The sequence below is a fragment of the Amia ocellicauda genome, unplaced genomic scaffold (assembly GCF_036373705.1).
Source record: "Amia ocellicauda isolate fAmiCal2 unplaced genomic scaffold, fAmiCal2.hap1 HAP1_SCAFFOLD_246, whole genome shotgun sequence".
Taxonomy (NCBI): domain Eukaryota; kingdom Metazoa; phylum Chordata; class Actinopteri; order Amiiformes; family Amiidae; genus Amia; species Amia ocellicauda.
This window is the reverse complement of record NW_027102809.1, coordinates 12,543-20,000: the sequence shown is the minus strand read 5'-3', so window position 1 is coordinate 20,000 and position 7,458 is coordinate 12,543.

Below are 7,458 nucleotides of genomic sequence, written 5' to 3'. Positions count from 1 at the left end.
GGTCAGTGAGTGCTGAAGGAAAGCTCCAGCGCGGAGCCCGCACCCACCGGGGAGGTGTAGCCCTGCAGGCTGAGCGCCGGGAGCCGTCGGTCAGTGAGTGCTGAAGGAAAGCTCCAGCGCGGAGCCCGCACCCACCGGGGAGGTGTAGCCCTGCAGGCTGAGCGCCGGGAGCCGTCGGTCAGTGAGTGCTGAAGGAAAGCTCCAGCGCGGAGCCCGCACCCACCGGGGAGGTGTAGCCCTGCAGGCTGAGCGCCGGGAGCCGTCGGTCAGTGAGTGCTGAAGGAAAGCTCCAGCGCGGAGCCCGCACCCACCGGGGAGGTGTAGCCCTGCAGGCTGAGCGCCGGGAGCCGTCGGTCAGTGAGTGCTGAAGGAAAGCTCCAGCGCGGAGCCCGCACCCACCGGGGAGGTGTAGCCCTGCAGGCTGAGCGCCGGGAGCCGTCGGTCAGTGAGTGCTGAAGGAAAGCTCCAGCGCGGAGCCCGCACCCACCGGGGAGGTGTAGCCCTGCAGGCTGAGCGCCGGGAGCCGTCGGTCAGTGAGTGCTGAAGGAAAGCTCCAGCGCGGAGCCCGCACCCACCGGGGAGGTGTAGCCCTGCAGGCTGAGCGCCGGGAGCCGTCGGTCAGTGAGTGCTGAAGGAAAGCTCCAGCGCGGAGCCCGCACCCACCGGGGAGGTGTAGCCCTGCAGGCTGAGCGCCGGGAGCCGTCGGTCGGTCGGTCGGTCAGTCAGTGAGTGAGTGAGTGTGTGTTGCGCTGGAGGAAAGCTCCAGCCCGGCGTCCGTCCCCACCGGGGAGGAGTAGGCCTGCTGACTGAGCGCTGGGAGCCGGGAGCCTTTCCTGCAGTCAGTCGGTCGGTCAGTGAGTGAGTGAGTGTGTGTGCTGAAGGGAAGCTCCAGCCCGGCGTCCGTCCCCACCGGGGAGGAGTAGGCCTGCTGACTGAGCGCTGGGAGCCGGGAGCCTTTCCTGCAGTCAGTCGGTCGGTCAGTGAGTGAGTGAGTGTGTGTGCTGAAGGGAAGCTCCAGCCCGGCGTCCGTCCCCACCGGGGAGGAGTAGGCCTGCTGACTGAGCGCTGGGAGCCGGGAGCCTTTCCTGCAGTCAGTCGGTCGGTCAGTGAGTGAGTGAGTGTGTGTGCTGAAGGGAAGCTCCAGCCCGGCGTCCGTCCCCACCGGGGAGGAGTAGGCCTGCTGACTGAGCGCTGGGAGCCGGGAGCCTTTCCTGCAGTCAGTCGGTCGGTCAGTGAGTGAGTGAGTGTGTGTGCTGAAGGGAAGCTCCAGCCCGGCGTCCGTCCCCACCGGGGAGGAGTAGGCCTGCTGACTGAGCGCTGGGAGCCGGGAGCCTTTCCTGCAGTCAGTCGGTCGGTCAGTGAGTGAGTGAGTGTGTGTGCTGAAGGGAAGCTCCAGCCCGGCGTCCGTCCCCACCGGGGAGGAGTAGGCCTGCTGACTGAGCGCTGGGAGCCGGGAGCCTTTCCTGCAGTCAGTCGGTCGGTCAGTGAGTGAGTGAGTGTGTGTGCTGAAGGGAAGCTCCAGCCCGGCGTCCGTCCCCACCGGGGAGGAGTAGGCCTGCTGACTGAGCGCTGGGAGCCGGGAGCCTTTCCTGCAGTCAGTCGGTCGGTCAGTGAGTGAGTGAGTGTGTGTGCTGAAGGGAAGCTCCAGCCCGGCGTCCGTCCCCACCGGGGAGTTGTGCCCGGGCCCGGGCCTCCTGCCGACGGACCGTGTGGCGCATTGTCCCGACTGCGGACTTTCTCCAGCAAAAAGGCGGAGGTGCAGTACCGCCATTTCGCCACACGAGGGACGGAATGGCACCCAACTGCCCCCTGGTGTCGAAAAAGCGCAAGGGCACCCGGGCCGGTCCGCCCCAGGCAGCGGCCGAGATGCAGCACCGGGGGCCCGGCCTGCCTGCCCTGGAGGTCAGCCTGCCAGCCCTGGAGGTCTGCCTTCCAGCCCTGGAGGACAGCCTGCCTGCCCTGGTAGCAGCACTGCCTGCCTTCCAGCCCTGGAGGTCTGCCTGTTAGCCCTGGAGGTCTGCTATCCAGCCCTGGTAGCAGCACTGCCTGCCCTGGAGGTCTGCCTGTTAGCCCTGGAGGACAGCCTGCCTGCCCTGGTAGCAGCACTGCCTGCCTTCCAGCCCTGGAGGTCTGCCTGTTAGCCCTGGAGGTCTGCTATCCAGCCCTGGTAGCAGCACTGCCTGCCCTGGAGGTCTGCCTGCCTGCCTTCCAGCCCTGGAGGTCTGCTATCCAGCCCTGGTAGCAGCACTGCCTGCCCTGGAGGTCTGCCTGCCTGCCCTGGAGGTCTGCCTTCCAGCCCTGGAGGACAGCCTGCCTGCCCTGGTAGCAGCACTGCCTGCCTTCCAGCCCTGGAGGTCTGCCTGTTAGCCCTGGAGGTCTGCTATCCAGCCCTGGTAGCAGCACTGCCTGCCCTGGAGGTCTGCCTGCCTGCCCTGGAGGTCTGCCTGTTAGCCCTGGAGGTCAGCCTGTTAGCCCTGGAGGTCTGCTATCCAGCCCTGGAGGTCAGCTATCCAGCCCTGGAGGTCTGCCTGCCTGCCCTGGAGGTCTGCCTGTTAGCCCTGGAGGTCTGCTATCCAGCCCTGGAGGTCTGCTATCCAGCCCTGGAGGTCTGCTATCCAGCCCTGGTAGCAGCACTGCCAGCCCTGGAGGTCTGCCTGTTAGCCCTGGAGGTCTGCTATCCAGCCCTGGTAGCAGCACTGCCTGCCCTGGAGGTCTGCCTGCCTGCCCTGGAGGTCTGCCTGTTAGCCCTGGAGGTCAGCCTGTTAGCCCTGGAGGTCTGCTATCCAGCCCTGGAGGTCAGCTATCCAGCCCTGGAGGTCTGCCTGCCTGCCTGCCTGCCCTGGAGGTCAGCCTGCCAGCCCTGGAGGTCTGCCTGTTAGCCCTGGAGGTCTGCTATCCAGCCCTGGAGGTCTGCTATCCAGCCCTGGTAGCAGCACTGCCAGCCCTGGAGGTCTGCCTGTTAGCCCTGGAGGTCTGCTATCCAGCCCTGGTAGCAGCACTGCCTGCCCTGGAGGTCTGCCTGCCTGCCCTGGAGGTCTGCCTGTTAGCCCTGGAGGTCTGCTATCCAGCCCTGGAGGTCTGCTATCCAGCCCTGGTAGCAGCACTGCCAGCCCTGGAGGTCTGCCTGTTAGCCCTGGAGGTCTGCTATCCAGCCCTGGTAGCAGCACTGCCTGCCCTGGAGGTCTGCCTGCCTGCCCTGGAGGTCTGCCTGTTAGCCCTGGAGGTCAGCCTGTTAGCCCTGGAGGTCTGCTATCCAGCCCTGGAGGTCAGCTATCCAGCCCTGGAGGTCTGCCTGCCTGCCTGCCTGCCCTGGAGGTCAGCCTGCCAGCCCTGGAGGTCTGCCTGTTAGCCCTGGAGGTCTGCTATCCAGCCCTGGAGGTCTGCTATCCAGCCCTGGTAGCAGCACTGCCAGCCCTGGAGGTCTGCCTGTTAGCCCTGGAGGTCTGCTATCCAGCCCTGGTAGCAGCACTGCCTGCCCTGGAGGTCTGCCTGCCTGCCCTGGAGGTCTGCCTGTTAGCCCTGGAGGTCTGCTATCCAGCCCTGGAGGTCTGCTATCCAGCCCTGGTAGCAGCACTGCCAGCCCTGGAGGTCTGCCTGTTAGCCCTGGAGGTCTGCTATCCAGCCCTGGTAGCAGCACTGCCTGCCCTGGAGGTCTGCCTGCCTGCCCTGGAGGTCTGCCTGTTAGCCCTGGAGGTCAGCCTGTTAGCCCTGGAGGTCTGCTATCCAGCCCTGGAGGTCAGCTATCCAGCCCTGGAGGTCTGCCTGCCTGCCTGCCTGCCCTGGAGGTCAGCCTGCCAGCCCTGGAGGTCTGCCTGTTAGCCCTGGAGGTCTGCTATCCAGCCCTGGAGGTCTGCTATCCAGCCCTGGTAGCAGCACTGCCAGCCCTGGAGGTCTGCCTGTTAGCCCTGGAGGTCTGCTATCCAGCCCTGGTAGCAGCACTGCCTGCCCTGGAGGTCTGCCTGCCTGCCCTGGAGGTCTGCCTGTTAGCCCTGGAGGTCTGCTATCCAGCCCTGGAGGTCTGCTATCCAGCCCTGGTAGCAGCACTGCCAGCCCTGGAGGTCTGCCTGTTAGCCCTGGAGGTCTGCTATCCAGCCCTGGTAGCAGCACTGCCTGCCCTGGAGGTCTGCCTGCCTGCCCTGGAGGTCTGCCTGTTAGCCCTGGAGGTCAGCCTGTTAGCCCTGGAGGTCTGCTATCCAGCCCTGGAGGTCAGCTATCCAGCCCTGGAGGTCTGCCTGCCTGCCTGCCTGCCCTGGAGGTCAGCCTGCCAGCCCTGGAGGTCTGCCTGTTAGCCCTGGAGGTCTGCTATCCAGCCCTGGTAGCAGCACTGCCTGCCCTGGAGGTCAGCCTGTTAGCCCTGGAGGACAGCCTGCCTGCCCTGGTAGCAGCACTGCCTGCCTTCCAGCCCTGGAGGTCTGCCTGTTAGCCCTGGAGGTCTGCTATCCAGCCCTGGTAGCAGCACTGCCTGCCCTGGAGGTCTGCCTGCCTGCCTTCCAGCCCTGGAGGTCTGCTATCCATCCCTGGAGGTCTGCCTGCCTGCCATCCAGCCCTGGAGGTCTGCTATCCAGCCCTGGTAGCAGCACTGCCTGCCCTGGAGGTCTGCTATCCAGCCCTGGAGGACAGCCTGCCTGCCCTGGTAGCAGCACTGCCTGCCCTGGAGGTCTGCTATCCAGCCCTGGAGGACAGCCTGCCTGCCCTGGTAGCAGCACTGCCTGCCCTGGAGGTCTGCTATCCAGCCCTGGAGGACAGCCTGCCTGCCCTGGTAGCAGCACTGCCTGCCCTGGAGGTCAGCCTGTTAGCCCTGGAGGTCTGCCTGCCTGCCCTGGAGGTCAGCCTGTTAGCCCTGGAGGTCTGCCTGCCTGCCATCCAGCCCTGGCAGCAGCACTGCCTGCCCTGGTAGCAGCACTGCCTGCCCTGGAGGTCTGCTATCCAGCCCTGGTAGCAGCACTGCCTGCCCTGGAGGTCTGCCTGCCTGCCCTGGAGGTCTGCCTGTTAGCCCTGGAGGTCAGCCTGTTAGCCCTGGAGGTCTGCTATCCAGCCCTGGAGGTCAGCTATCCAGCCCTGGAGGTCTGCCTGCCTGCCTGCCTGCCCTGGAGGTCTGCCTGTTAGCCCTGGAGGTCTGCTATCCAGCCCTGGAGGTCTGCTATCCAGCCCTGGTAGCAGCACTGCCAGCCCTGGAGGTCTGCCTGTTAGCCCTGGAGGTCTGCTATCCAGCCCTGGTAGCAGCACTGCCTGCCCTGGAGGTCTGCCTGCCTGCCTTCCAGCCCTGGAGGTCTGCTATCCAGCCCTGGTAGCAGCACTGCCTGCCCTGGAGGTCTGCCTGCCTGCCCTGGAGGTCTGCCTTCCAGCCCTGGAGGTCTGCTATCCAGCCCTGGTAGCAGCACTGCCTGCCCTGGAGGTCTGCCTGCCTGCCTTCCAGCCCTGGAGGTCTGCTATCCAGCCCTGGTAGCAGCACTGCCTGCCCTGGAGGTCTGCCTGCCTGCCCTGGAGGTCTGCCTGTTAGCCCTGGAGGTCAGCCTGTTAGCCCTGGAGGTCTGCTATCCAGCCCTGGAGGTCAGCTATCCAGCCCTGGAGGTCTGCTATCCAGCCCTGGAGGTCTGCCTGCCTGCCTGCCTGCCCTGGAGGTCAGCCTGCCAGCCCTGGAGGTCTGCCTGTTAGCCCTGGAGGTCTGCTATCCAGCCCTGGTAGCAGCACTGCCTGCCCTGGAGGTCTGCCTGCCTGCCCTGGAGGTCTGCCTGTTAGCCCTGGAGGTCAGCCTGTTAGCCCTGGAGGTCTGCTATCCAGCCCTGGAGGTCAGCTATCCAGCCCTGGAGGTCTGCCTGCCTGCCTGCCTGCCCTGGAGGTCAGCCTGCCAGCCCTGGAGGTCTGCCTGTTAGCCCTGGAGGTCTGCTATCCAGCCCTGGAGGTCTGCTATCCAGCCCTGGTAGCAGCACTGCCAGCCCTGGAGGTCTGCCTGTTAGCCCTGGAGGTCTGCTATCCAGCCCTGGTAGCAGCACTGCCTGCCCTGGAGGTCTGCCTGCCTGCCCTGGAGGTCTGCCTGTTAGCCCTGGAGGTCAGCCTGTTAGCCCTGGAGGTCTGCTATCCAGCCCTGGAGGTCAGCTATCCAGCCCTGGAGGTCTGCTATCCAGCCCTGGAGGTCTGCCTGCCTGCCTGCCTGCCCTGGAGGTCAGCCTGCCAGCCCTGGAGGTCTGCCTGTTAGCCCTGGAGGTCTGCTATCCAGCCCTGGTAGCAGCACTGCCTGCCCTGGAGGTCAGCCTGTTAGCCCTGGAGGACAGCCTGCCTGCCCTGGTAGCAGCACTGCCTGCCTTCCAGCCCTGGAGGTCAGCCTGCCAGCCCTGGAGGTCTGCCTTCCAGCCCTGGAGGACAGCCTGCCTGCCCTGGTAGCAGCACTGCCTGCCTTCCAGCCCTGGAGGTCTGCCTGTTAGCCCTGGAGGTCTGCTATCCAGCCCTGGTAGCAGCACTGCCTGCCCTGGAGGTCTGCCTGCCTGCCTTCCAGCCCTGGAGGTCTGCTATCCAGCCCTGGTAGCAGCACTGCCTGCCCTGGAGGTCTGCCTGCCTGCCCTGGAGGTCTGCCTGTTAGCCCTGGAGGTCAGCCTGTTAGCCCTGGAGGTCTGCTATCCAGCCCTGGAGGTCAGCTATCCAGCCCTGGAGGTCTGCTATCCAGCCCTGGAGGTCTGCCTGCCTGCCTGCCTGCCCTGGAGGTCAGCCTGCCAGCCCTGGAGGTCTGCCTGTTAGCCCTGGAGGTCTGCTATCCAGCCCTGGTAGCAGCACTGCCAGCCCTGGAGGTCTGCCTGTTAGCCCTGGAGGTCTGCCTGCCTGCCCTGGTAGCAGCACGGCCTACCTGCCTGCCTGCCCTCGAGGTCTGCCTGCCTGCCTGCCCTGGAGGTCAGCCTTCCAGCCCTGGCAGCAGCACGGCCTACCTGCCTGCCAGCCTGCCCTCCCCAGCCACACAGCCCTGCCTGCCTGCCTGCCAGCCCTGGAGGTCTCCCTGCCAGCCCTGGAGGTCTGCCTGCCTGCCTGCCTGCCTGCCTGCCTGCCCTGGAGGTCTGCCATCCTGCCTTCCAGCCCTGGAGGTCAGCCTGCCAGCCCTGGAGGTCAGCCTGTTAGCCCTGGAGGTCTGCCTGCCTGCCTGCCTGCCTGCCCTGGAGGTCAGCCTGCCAGCCCTGGAGGTCTGCCTGCCTGCCTGCCTGCCCTGGAGGTCAGCCTGCCAGCCCTGGCAGCAGCACGGCCTACCTGCCTGCCTGCCCTGGAGGTCTGCCTGCCTGCCTGCCCTGGAGGTCAGCCTTCCAGCCCTGGCAGCAGCACGGCCTACCTGCCTGCCAGCCTGCCCTCCCCAGCCACACAGCCCTGCCTGCCTGCCTGCCAGCCCTGGAGGTCTCCCTGCCAGCCCTGGAGGTCTGCCTGCCTGCCTGCCTGCCTGCCTGCCTGCCCTGGAGGTCTGCCATCCTGCCTTCCAGCCCT